Raw genomic sequence first — 12,986 nt, forward strand, 5'->3', positions numbered from 1 at the left:
GCTGCTCCCAGTGACTGTTTTGGAGGATGAAAGCGTTCAGCACTAGACAGGATCATGTCCCCTCCATGGCCTGCTTGTTGCGTTTTCATTCTTATCACCGTGGACCATCTAAAACACACAATAATCCCTTTCCCTGCCTTAAACACATCCCCATGTTACTTCTGTTGACCAGAGCTGATGCACTTACATCTGCCAAGCTGGAAACCTGCTGGCACTTGCCAGTCTTGATGACTGACCTCTGTTCTGGTATAAGCTCCATTAGTTCATACGAGGTCCATATGGCAGTTTTCCCCCCTCTACTGCCCCCTTACCTTCTTCTGATTCTCTGGAGGTCTGGGGTTTTGTATGTCTTTTGCAGTGTCTCCCCATGAGCATTTCACTTCTGTTGGCACTTTCCAAAGCAGTATTAATAATGACATTTTGCTGGCATGGGGCCAGCTGTAAAAGTTTATGGAGTAATTTTGTAATAGAGCTGCAAGAGATTAGCAAAAACCCAGCAGGTGAACAAGCTTCCCTCTCACTCCTTTAAAATAAAAGCTCTCCCGTTCCGCAAGCTTTGCAAAGCCTTTGCGCCAGGGCTTCTTGGAGGCAAGATGTGCATATTTTAACGTGACAGGTCTAGGAACCAGCGTTCTCCTGTGGCACTCCCACCTCCAGCTGCAAGGCTGTACCCCTGGTCCCCATCCCGAGCCATGCTCAGTGCAAACATTGAATATAAAATTGCTGCTTTCCCCTTGCCCTCCACCTTCCAGCTGCATATTCCCACCCTGGTTCCCTGCTTGGAGCAATGATTTAATAAATATAGCTACAATAATCGTCAGCGCCTCTGTCTGCCCTCCCCCTCCCAGCTGCAGTTTCCCACCCTTGTTTCTCTTCTGTGCCATGATTAGTACATATGTTTAAAATAAAACTCATCGTCTCCTTCTCCCTTCCTCCTTCCAGCTGTGGATTCCTCCCCGCCTCCACCTTACCCAGATTTTCAGCCCTGGTTTGTAGGCATATTTCACAGAAAAATTGAACCTCTGACAATGCCTCCCCTTCCTGCTGTCTGCTATCTCTCCATTACAAATCAAACAGTGGCCTTTAATATCAAATCAGATCATAGCCCTCAGTGGTGCTGACATGAAGACCACAAGCATGAAGAGAGCAGAAAGATTCCTCTGTGTTTGAATCCCTTTTCTACCAGTGTCTCAGCCATGAGGGGCAAGATCCTGAAAGATGAGGCCGTAGCCTGGACTGCACTCTTCTGTGTAGGAAGCAAAGGCTTTCATGATACCTCTTGGTTCGGCTGTATGATGAATCACAGTATGACAAAATTGCTGAGACTGGCAAACTCTGGTCCAACCCTGTGCTCCAAGCAGGGTCAGCTGCAGCAGGTTGCTCAGGGTGGTGTCCAGTCAGGTTTGAATATCTCCAAGACTGGAGACTCCATAACCTCCCAGGGCAACCTGAGCCAGTGTTCAACTACGCTCATGGTAAATTTTTCTGAAGTTTAAACAGAACTTCCTGTATTTCATTTTGTGCCTGTTGTCTCTTGTTGTGTCAGGGGGAACTACTAAGAAAAATCTGATTCAATCTTGTTTACATACCCCATCAGGTGTTCATACACATGGATAAGATCCCCCTGAGCCTTTTCTTCTCCAGGCTGAACAGTCCCAGCTCTCTCAGCCTCTCCTTGTATGTCAGATGCTCCAGTCCCTTAATCATCTTTGTGGCCCTTTGCTGGAGTTGCTCCCATATATCTGTGTCTCTCTTGTACTAGGGAGCCCAGACCTGGGTACGGCACCCAGACATGTCTCACAAGTACTGAGCAGAGGGGAAGAATCACCTCTCTTGACCTGTGGGAAACGTGTTTCCTAATGCAGCCCACAAGGCTGTTGACCTTCTTTGTCACAAGGGCACATTGCTGGCTCACGTTCAGCTTGTCCACCAGCAGCCCTGAAGACCTTTTCTGCAAAGCTACTTTCCAGAGGATTAGCCCCCAGTGTGTCCTGGTGCATGGGGTTTATTGCTTCCCAGGTGCAGGACTTTGCACTTCCCTTCCTTGAACTTGATGAGATGCCTGTTGGCCCATTTATCCTGCCTTTCAACGTCCCCTTGAACAGCAACCCATCTGGTTTAGCAGCCACTGCTCCCAGTTTTGTATATTCTGCAAATTTGCTGAGAGTTCACTCTGCCCCACCACCCAGGTCATTAATGAAGATATTAAATGTACCTGGATCCAGTATCAGCCTCTGGGATGTGCCACTAGTGACTTGCCTCCAGCTGGACTTCATGCCACAGATCATAACTCCTTGGGGTTGCAGTTCAGCCAGTTTTCAGTCACCTCACTGGCCGTTTTTCTAACCTCTGTTTAATCAGTTTGTCTATGAGAATGTTATGGGAGACAGCGTTGAAAGCCTTGCTGAAATCAAGACAACAACCATTGCTCTTCTGTCATCCACTGAGCCAGTCATGCCGTCACAAAAGGCTGTCAGGTTGGTCAGGCATGATTTCCTCTTTGTAAATCCATGTTGATGGTTCTCAACCACCTTCTTGTCTTTTGTATGTTTAGAAATGGTTTCTAGGACTATTGGCTCTACCACCTGCTAAGGGATTGAAGTGAGGTTGACCGGCCTGTAGTTCCAAGGTGAGGTTGAAGATGATGCCCTCCTGAAGAAAGGACTTACATTTACTCTCTTCTAGTCCTCAGGAACCTCCCCTGATCCCCATGATCTTTCAGAGATAACTGAGAGTGGACTTGCTGTAACACCAGCCAACTCCCTCAGCACCCATGGATGCATCCCACTAGGTCTCATGACATGTGTATATCCAAATTGTTTAAATGTTCCCTAACATGATCTTTCTCTACCAAGGGTAATTATTCTCTACTCCAGACGTTCCCATGGGTCTCAGGGGCCTCAGATTCCTGAAGGCTGGTCTTACCAGTAAAGACTGAGGCAAAGATGACATGAAATACCTCAGTCTTTTGCATGTCCTTTGTCACCAGATCCCCTGCCCCACTCAGAAGTAGGGCCACATTTTCCCTAGTCTTCCTTTTGCTGCTGATGTACCTGTAGAAGTCCTTCTTCTTGTAGGTGGACTAGATGGACTTGGGCTTTACTAACCCCTTCTCTGCACACATGAACAGTGTATCTATATTCCCTTTGGGTCACCTGTCTTTGCTTCCACCTTTGCTTCCCTTTTATATTTCTGTTTTGTCAGGAGCTCCTTGCTCATCCATGAAGGCCTCCTGCTGCCTTTGCTTAATTTCCTGAGCCTGGGGATGGACCATTCTGGAGCTTAGAGGAGGCGATCCTTTAAAAGATCTTTGCTGGGAAGGGCAACCAAGCTGGTGAGGGGCCTGGAGCACAAGTCTTATAAGGAGCGGCTGAGGGAACTGGGGTTGTTTAGTCTGGAGAAAAGGAGGCTGAGGGGAGACCTTATCGCTCTCTACAACTATCTGAAAGGAGGTTGTAGCCAGGTGGGTGTCAGTCTCTTCTCCCAAGTAACAAGTGATAGGATGAGAGGAAATGGCCTCAAGTTACGCCAGGGGAGGTTTAGATTGGATATTAGGAAAAATTTCTTTACTGAAAGGTTTGTCAGGCATCAGAACAGGTTGCCCAGGGAAGTGGTGGTGCCACCATCCCTGGAGGTATTCAAAAAACACGTAGACAAGGCACTTTAGGACATGGTTTAGTGTGCATGGTGGTGTTGGGTTGATGGTTGGACTCGATGATCTTAAAGGTCTTTTCCAACCTAAACAATTCTATGATTCTATGATTCTAAAATGAACAGCTCTCCTGGACCCCTCTTCTCTCCAAGATTGTCTTCCTTGGAATTCTTCCTAGCAGATCCCTGAAGAGTCTAAGTCTGCTGAACTCCAGGGCTTTGATCCTTCTGTTTGCCTTGCTCTCTCCTCTTGGGATCCTGAACTCCACCATTTCATGGAGCTCCAAGGCTGTGCCTGACCTTCACATCCCTCAGTTCTGCCTTGCTCGTAAGTATTATGTCCAGCAGAGCATCTCTCTCATGGATTCCTTGATCACCTGTGTCAGGAAGTTGTCATCTATGTACTCCAGAAACCCGGATTGCTTGTGCCTTGATGTATTGTCCCTGCAGCAGATACTGGAGTGGTTGAAGTACCCCATGAGGACCAAGACATGCAAATGCAAGGTTTATTCCAGTTACCTGAAGAAGGCTTTATCTACTTCTTCCTGATCGGGAAGCCTGTAGCAGACACCCACTACAATGTAGCCTGTGTTGGTCTGCCTTGTAATCGTGACTCACAAGATCCCAGCTGGCTCATCGTCCAGCCCCACACAGAGCTCCAGGATATCCTGCTGTTCTCACACAAAGGACAACTTCCCCTCCTTGCCTTTCCAGCCTGCCCTCCCTAGAGAGCCTGTACCCATCCACAGCAGTGCAGCAGTGGTGGGAGCTATTCTACCATGGCTCTGTAATCCCAATGAGATTGTAGCCCTGCAACTGCACACAGACCTCTAATTCCTCCTGTTTGTTCCCTATGCTGCTTGCATTAGTGCAATGAATTAGTGCACTTCAGAGGGGCAGCCAGTCATGCTGATTCCCCAGAAGAGAAGTGAGAGCTTTCCCCATAATGCTGTCCTGAAGGCACTTTCTTATTTATGTGCATATGCTTGAGGTAGCTTCCCTTCAGCCCTGTTTTTTTGATTAAGCTTTGTCAGGAGGGTCCCATGTGCAATTCTAGGGTTCCTCGATTGTCCCATGGTTGTAAAAAAATCCCTCTTGTCAACACCAGCTGCGCAACCAGTTACTGACCCACAGGATCTGTCCTCTCCCCTTCAAGCCCATGGCATATGGGAGTGGAGAGACGTAAGGAATTTTGTATTGGACAACAGTCAAGAATGAAGCATATGGTATCTTATGAAAAGCCTTGTGAACTTGTTGCCCCAGGGAATACTTTTTCTTCCCAAATTCACTCAAAGTATGCACACAAGCCAAGGAAGGGACCTTTTCTTCCCTACACATTGGGCTTTGCAGGGACTCCAGAGGGTTGGTGAGCTTTTGGGCTAAACTTGAACTGATAAGAAAGGTTGAAAGCCAGAAATCCCTATTCAGACTCTGCATCAGTAGCACCCCTGACTAATATCTACCTGCTTTACCCTGAGAGATGCTGATGGCATGAGTCCAGTCAAGCTCCTTGTGGCACGCACTGGGATGGTGCTCTGCATGATGTAGATGAGTGGGGCAGGCTGAATGTACAAAGGGACCTTTTGGGGTGGCAGCAATCACTCAGGAATAATGCTGAGTCCACAGAAAATAATTTAGTTTTGGTCTAGATGGACTGGAACACTTTGGGGGTGTCCTAGGGAGCCACAATGTCTACAAATTGGCTGATCTATCTTATGCTAGTACCTTTTGAGAGCAATCCCACAGAATAAAGAGGAAAGAGCCACCATGATACAATGGCAGCAATATTATGGTATTGATAATAATTGGTCTTGATGGTATGTTCAGAACCATGTATAGATCAAGTAAGTTCTTCATCCGTGCAGCTTAGATACTGTCATCTGCGATATGCATCAGCCTTTTAGGGAATAAGAGAGCTGCTGGAAACATGATGCCTGGACAGAAACTGAGTGCTACCATGTGTTGCATGAAGCAGACCAGCTCTGCTGACTTTTCTGTCATTGGCACCATGATCTCCTTGCCCACTTTGGAGTGGCCAGCACTGCTAATGATGCTAATGATGAAAATCCAAGGTTGTTTGCAGGCTGTGTCTAATTGCATTTAATCAGTGCCTTGCAAAGTAAAGGTGGGTTGAAATTCCATGCTGCCAGGCAGTGTTGGGTGAGTTATTATAATTGTTATTCAAAGGAGCTTGTTGATAAGAAGTAAAAAAAAAAAAAAAGCTTCTGTTCCACAATGTTTCTAGTTGGCTGGAATAGAACAACATCTCATCTTTCACCTAAATAGGAGTCCCTGGACTCCCTCAACTACTCCCATGTGTAAGTCAGTCTCTAGCTGAAACAACATTCCAGAAAAAAGATAAGATTATCCTCAATCAAAACAATGTTCTTATTCTCTACTCTGGCTGGACAAGCTCTGTGGAGGAAGTGGCTGCTGAGAGAGGGAAAGGAGAAAAGCCAACGATATGCTACCTTGGGACCACTCCACCTTCTGGAATGGAGAGAGCTGGAAGAGCGCTGCATCTTGCAGTAACGTGCACTCTGCTCCACTGGCCTCTGCTGGCCCTACTTCACCTCTCCTCTCATATGTTTTCAGCATACTGTTCTCCAGGCCCTTAACCTGTGCAACAAAGAGTGGGTTAGTGTACAGGCTTACGCAGAAAGCCCAGATAGAAACCCCCTCTAACATTACAGATTTCACCATGAGAGAGACCTTTGGCCCAATGGTCCAAGTACAGCAGTAGAACAAATGTTCAGTGGCTGCAGAAAGCTGCAGGTCAGGGTGATCACAATGTATTGAAAACTCACCGAATACTCATTAATCAGAAGCACTGAGACTTTATTCGATGACCAGACCAGCATCATCTGGTAGAAATACTTAAGGTCCCTCAGTATTTATTTGTCAGCAATTTGTAGCTGGAACAGAAACACCTGCAACAGCTAAGGATGGAGTGCAGTTTGTATTATGACCTCCTGTATGGTTTCATCCAAGGCCCATCAAAGCAGGGAGGGAGTCTTTGGCTTCAACTGTCTTTCAGTCAGGCATTGATCTAATGCACCGTAACTACCTCAGACAAATTCCTTTTTATATCAAACTGCCCTCTGAAACTGCCTTCTTTTTTTTATTGCTTCATCAAAATACATCCAGCTGTTCCTGTGCTTGTATCAGTACAATTTGCCCCAGACATTCCAATGGAAAATTGTATGCATATATAAGTCAGTAACAGCTGAATCCATTTTCTTCGAACTCCCCTTATTTTAAATCTAATGGAAATCTAGAGAATGTGATTTGCTTGTCCTAACTTAATTAGCTCAGTAATTTTAAGATTATTAGCACTGGGCTTTTGTACTTCTGCTCAATATGTTTTGAATTCCATCTCTTTGCTCACAGAAAAATGTTGTTACACAATGGGTTATTTTAAATTGTAGATGTCCAGCAAACTTTAAACACACTTTAGGCTAGTACAATGCAAAGAGAAAGTGGCAGTGATCTCTTCACTACTCCCAGCTGCTATTGGCCACATGACATGATAATAATAATAGCTTGCATTTCTGTAGAATATTTAGCTTCAGGAAAAAACTTGAAGGATGTTGGGCTGCTCTCGAGTAATTTATGAATTCCATATGTTTATAAGTGTCTTTAAATGCCATGAGGGATTTACAGTATGGAAATGTGTTTGGTCCTAGGAGGTGCTGACTGTCCATGGGCAAGGAGGAATGTAATTGCATTTAGAGCATGCTGCAAATGCCATCTGCTTTGATGTCGTACCTCCCTGCAGCTGACCTAACTCTGCCCACCTGGGGACAATGTGTCCAAAGCAGGATGCAGAGGAGAATCAAAACTACAGGACACTGAGTTAAACAGCTTCTGAAGGAGGCAAGGAATGGAATTAAAAGAAACAGACTTGCAGAGAAAACTAACGAAGAAATACCACTGAAATTCTCTGATGAAGGGTGACAAACTTCTAGGTAAAATAGGTGTATTAAACCTGCTGCTTTCAAACCCTTTTAATCTTTTTTTTTTCCCTAAAGGATTAAGTTGTGTTGTGGCCACCCCATAAAAGCTTCCAGAGAAGTAACTATTGAGCCTAAAAGGAACTTGCAGGATGAGGCTGACAAGTGCACAGGTTACTGCAGTCCAGGATCTAGTCTAAGGCCAGGAAAATTGGAGCCTTCCTCTCAGGGAGAGATGAGGTGCCCTCTGAGGGGCCAGAATATTGGGCAGAAGAGCAATTCATGCTATAAACACCCTCCAAGATAGGACCAAGGGTGCAGGGCTGGAAACTGCATCCTCCATTCATGTGGACAGTCCTTCATGACATTGAAAGTTCATGGCATATACAGATGTATTGCTTGAAACAAGAAAATGCTTCATTTTGATGTTTTCAGTCAGCACATTTCACTTTTCCTGTTCCCAAATGAAAACATTCTGCTTTGTTGAAGTGCCCAAACCATCTCAGTTAACATTCATGGATGTCTCCGGATGATGTGGAGACTGCTGTAGCATGGGTGTTGCAGGTTGATGTTCACCACTGTGCTTATGGGTACCTGACCAAGTTTCCTGGTGGTCCATTGTGCTTGGCTCTGGGGTCCATTGGCTCCAGTGGGTCACCGCAAGACCTGCTTGTAGGGGGAACTTTCCCATTGCGGGGAATGTCGTCTGGCCAAGGGAGACCTGTAGTTTGGAGGGAAGAGAGCATGGGCCACCTGAGTCAAAAACTTTCAGAATGGCAAGTGCTGCTTCTGGGAAAGCAGAATAAAGCTGGGCTGACTCAAAAAAAAAAAAGTCAGTTTGGTCAGTTCAATGGACCAGAATGCGCTGGAAGTGCTGAAGCAGTTTAAAATGGCTATTTTTTTTTTAGTTTCACTGATGGAAAACTGAAGTGTTTCATGACATAAAAATCCTTTTAAAGATAATTTAGACAGAATCAGAATAACCATCCCTTCTTAAAAACAAGTTGCCTTGGATTATACAGCAGACGATATAGTAGGCTCATATGTAATCCACCAGACCACAGCACTTCCCAGGAAAGTCATTAAGTCTGAATCCTGTTTCCATGGAAGTCGATAGCAAAACTCCCACTGATATTGCTAGCAGCAAAAGTTCACCTCTTGGATGCAGTTTTTACATTCCTGTAAGGCTGAACAAACCCCTCTGTTTTAACCATGAAAAAGAAGGACCACACTGGCACAAGCAAAAATTTTCTGTGAAACTTCCATTGCCAAATGAAAGAAATAGTCATGTAAGGCAGCATGCTGATGACTATTGGTCAAAGTGCATTCCCGGCTTAATGTACAAAAGCAGATGGAATGAGCAGGTTCGTCTCCTCTGAAGCATTCACTATAATTGTTTTTTTTACAATATTTCAGGCAAAAGAATTTTTAACAACTTCTGTACTGAATTTCACAGGCTCCTATGAAACCTAAAGAGAACTTTTTGTAGAAGATAGTGTTCTGTAGAAGATCGTAGAATAGTGTTTTCCTTGTTCTGAGTAAATGGTCAGCCTAAAGTTACCATTAAACAGCACTTGATATAAAAGATAAGGCAGGACTTAGCAATACCCTAAATAACAGACTTCTCCGAAACTATCTGCATGCTTAAATAAAGCCATACTTAAGTGTTTGCATTTATCTGAGTTTTCCTTTCCCAGATAATGAAATTACAGGGAAAGTACTGATATAACTTAAACCTTTTTTAATAATAATGATAATAATAATTCTATTATTAATAATATTTAGTATTAATTCTTAATAATAATAAATTAATATCAGAAGTAACAATAATAAATAAACATAAATAAAAATAACAAACAAAAAGAAATAGAAGTGGGTGATTTTTACTGAAAACCAAATTTTTATTTTATTGTGATGGAATCTGAAAGAAATTTCTAGCAATGTTTTATTTCTGTTTTGGAACTGTAATAATCCTGCCCCTCGGCATTTTAGCTAAACTCCAGCACATCACTATCCCATCAAGTTTTCTTATTTTTATTGTGGCCATGGAGTAAACTAAGCTTTCTACACAGTAGCATTTTTCTGAAGAAAGTGTAAGTAAGGAATCATCTGCCTTGGCATGAGAAGTTTTGGGTAATTCAAGTTTCATACAAGGGTTTTTCCAGCTCTGTTTGGTAGTAGTCTGGAGGTGTGAAGGGCTGACTGGAGCTGGAGTTGAAATAGCATACAAACCTCCTTCTGGTCCTTGCACACAGTGAATTCTATCCAAAATGAATTTCCTTAAGCCACAGGTATTAGAAGAGAAATCAGATACTTTGATTTTAAAATATATTCATATATTTTGCAAAAAAACCTTTCCAAATTCAAGCTTAAAGAAAGTGAGATATTGCCATTCACATTTTTCAACCTCCTGTCTTCAACATGCAGTGCAATGCCTGAGAAAGCATGTGCTGAAATTACCTTCATTAGCTAGGAGTCATGTGTATAAAACAACAGGGACGTCTTTCTGTAGTGGTGCTGCCAAAATGATGCTCCACTCAACAATGTCAAGAGCTCTTTCTTTTTCTGGACAACAGGACAGCAAATCTCATAAGAATACAATGGGGAGTGTCTTAGATAGTATTTGCCAGCACTTCTTCTAAAATTACTAGAGGAGTAGACACTACCAACAGACTCAGAGCAAGTACACATAGTGGCCCAAAAAACAACTGTGCTTCCCTTCTCCTGCATTTACAAGGTTAAAGAGTGGTGTGCTGTTGACTGAGGTATCACAGAAAATTATTAAAGAATTAATGGAGGTCCAAGAGGAACTAGCATGTAAAGGGGTAAATTCTTACACTTTCCTTTTAGAATTAAAATTTGGGAGACTTCAGAGTCAACAGTGAAGCAAGATTCCCTTTCTATCCTAGCTTCTGCTCTCCCACTCCTCTTGAAGTCATGTAAGCCATTAATTAAATTCTCCCTTTACCTTTCTCTCAAGCCTCACTGTTTATTGTACTGTCATCCTTTTGTCAGCTCCTTCTATCCCAAATCTGCGCCTGTTCAGAAACACTCACCAGTTCCAAACACCCCCATAACTTACGTGCTGAGACAGGGTGAACCTGAAACTGAAACAAGTATTTTACACCTTAGAGTGACATTCCAGGGTCTTGAATCTCCATCTCTCCACCACAGCCTAAACTCTACAGGATGCCCAAGATGTAAAACTGCTATCATTCACTTTTCACAGATAAAAAAATTACTCAAGTGGAAAAATAAAGCCTTTCCATTTTCAAGACCAAAATCCACATCTCTTGAGCACCAGCTTTCTGTAGGAGTAAAAAAAGGCACCCAACCTCTTTAGACGGATGGCGACCTCCTATCACGTCTCTTCCAGGATGTTTTTGATTTGAGCACTGACCTTCATAGGGAACAACTTAAAATGGCACTTATGATGTTTCATGTAATTTACTGTAGTTTCTGAGCTTCCTTGTTCAAAGACCTACAGGATACATTATTTCATTTAAGTCCTGAGTGAAAGCAAGCATTCAGGACTAACTGATTTGCCTTCAGTTTACCTACCACAGTTCTTGAGATCCCAGCATACACAGCTTTACTCAGTCAGACACCCTACCATTCTTTACAGGTATCTGGGTATGAAATACTGCACTGGAGGGCAATGAAGAGCTGAGGCACTGCTGTCTTATCTTCTTAACCAGGCATTTACTTGTAAAAGTTAATATGGGTGGTGCTGTCTTATGGGAGGGGGAAAGAAAGACAATTTAACCTTTGTATAAGGAGCATCAGAGCTTACTGATGCCTCCTCTTGAAAACCTGAAATAAAGATTGTTGTTGTGTATCATATATAGCAGAGAGACAGAATATACACCAAATGTGGTATCAAGGTTGTGATGTAATGTGAAGGGGAGATCCCTCATCCCATGCTGCACTATGGGACTGCTGGAATAAAATGGTGGAAGAGAAAAGGGGAAAAAAACCCAGAGAAATGAGAGAAATGCAGATAGTAATACAATTCCAGTAATTAAAGTATTTCGATACTGGAGAGTGTAATGCTGTTGTGGAAGACAGCAAAAGAGAGACGTAGATGTGGAGATAAGGAAAACAGGATGGGGAAGATAGCAAAACCCAGTAATGATCTGGTGTAATATTCAAATCAAATGTTGTGGAGGGATACATTCCTAGCTACCCATTAGATAAGAGCAAAAAGCATCACCTACCATTTTGTTTCTCTCTACAAAATACTGTGTGAATAGACTCCTGGTCCAGGAGCGCGGAGGTCTGGCTGCCTCGACACACACTGCTCCTGCCCCTGCTTCCCCTTGTAGAATTCATCCTGTGCTCTCCCGGAGGCAGACACAGAGCTGAAAACACACAGGATCTCTGAAGTGGTGCTCAAATGCCAAGGACAACAGCTTCTTAGGCAATGGGGAGAGAGCTGGCAGTCATCAAAGGTTTGAGATTTGAGGGCTACACACTTCATGTGTTCCCCTGTGCTCATGGTCTATGGATACTCCTCAGACATCCTTGAATTTCATTTTCTTACCAACAGCTTGTATGTGCATTTTGCATTTGGAATGTTTAAAATAGCATGAGAAAATAAGAAAGAAACCCAAAGCCTTGCAGGTAAACTCAAGGTTGTGTTCTTGGACAATTAGGGATGCCTCCAGCTCATCTTGAGTCATCTTCTTCTGGAGTCTGGTACACCCTCTCTCCTGGGTTTCCTATGTTCAGGGTGCAGACAGGGCACTGAGGCACCGGTGAAGATTTTTTTTTCTTAAAACTGATCTATTGCTTGCTAAGTCAATCCATCTCCAGAGGGACACAGCTACTAGTCAGTCTTCTAAAACTCTATGGATTAGCAACAGATGTTTTCTCAGTTGTACAATGGAAAACATTTTTTTCTTCTTCTGAAGGAAACGACATATTTCTCTGGACTTGGTATAGTCTGCAATGGTTTGGGTATGGTCTTCATCCACAATAGCTTTGGTAACAACACACATAATATAAGACAACAATCTTGCCTTCAGTTATTTAAGAGAAACCTGACTCCACTCCCGAGACAATATAACTCTGGCCAAAGGAAGTTCAGTTGGCTTCTTCTTTCACTGAAAAATAGACCACACAATTGTGGTGGATGAAAGAGTAGCCAAAAAATTAAGAGATCATTTTCAGACAAATATCTTTTATTTTCAAATACAGTATTTTTTCCCAGTCCTCCCACTGTTGTGATATGAACTACTGCATATGCTTCATGAAATTACCATCTACTGCTCAGTTGTTTATTTTTGTAATCACTGGATTTTATTTCATTTGTTTGCCTTTTGACCCTATTTTGATTATGGAGAGTTTTAATGATCAAGGGATCTCTAGATTAGAGTCTCT

Source organism: Buteo buteo, chromosome 3, assembly GCF_964188355.1.
Source record: "Buteo buteo chromosome 3, bButBut1.hap1.1, whole genome shotgun sequence".
NCBI classification, from domain to species: domain Eukaryota; kingdom Metazoa; phylum Chordata; class Aves; order Accipitriformes; family Accipitridae; genus Buteo; species Buteo buteo.